Here is a 327-nt window from a genome sequence, read left to right on the forward strand (position 1 = left end):
TGCCAACGCGCCAGTCCGGAAGATCTCTGCGAGAATGTTTTCCGTCAGAAGCTTGATATTGGATACTGCAGAGATGAAAAAAAAAGAACTTGCAGGAAAACTTCTCCGCAGGAAAGTTCTCCGAGGGTCTTGCTTAGACTCGAGGCAGACGCGGGAGGAACAGAACTCCGGGAGATCCTGAAGGGGTCCTAGGCGCGGCATCGAAAACCTGAAGGAAAGAAGTATTGGTATTTTTTTGCTTTCAGACAGAAGATTCGGATTAAATTCGGATTTGGTGCGCGATTTTCGGCGGAGATTATCTCCTGCAGAAAAACTGATAAAGAATGA

Source organism: Penaeus monodon, chromosome 23 (genome assembly GCF_015228065.2).
Source record: "Penaeus monodon isolate SGIC_2016 chromosome 23, NSTDA_Pmon_1, whole genome shotgun sequence".
NCBI lineage: Eukaryota > Metazoa > Arthropoda > Malacostraca > Decapoda > Penaeidae > Penaeus > Penaeus monodon.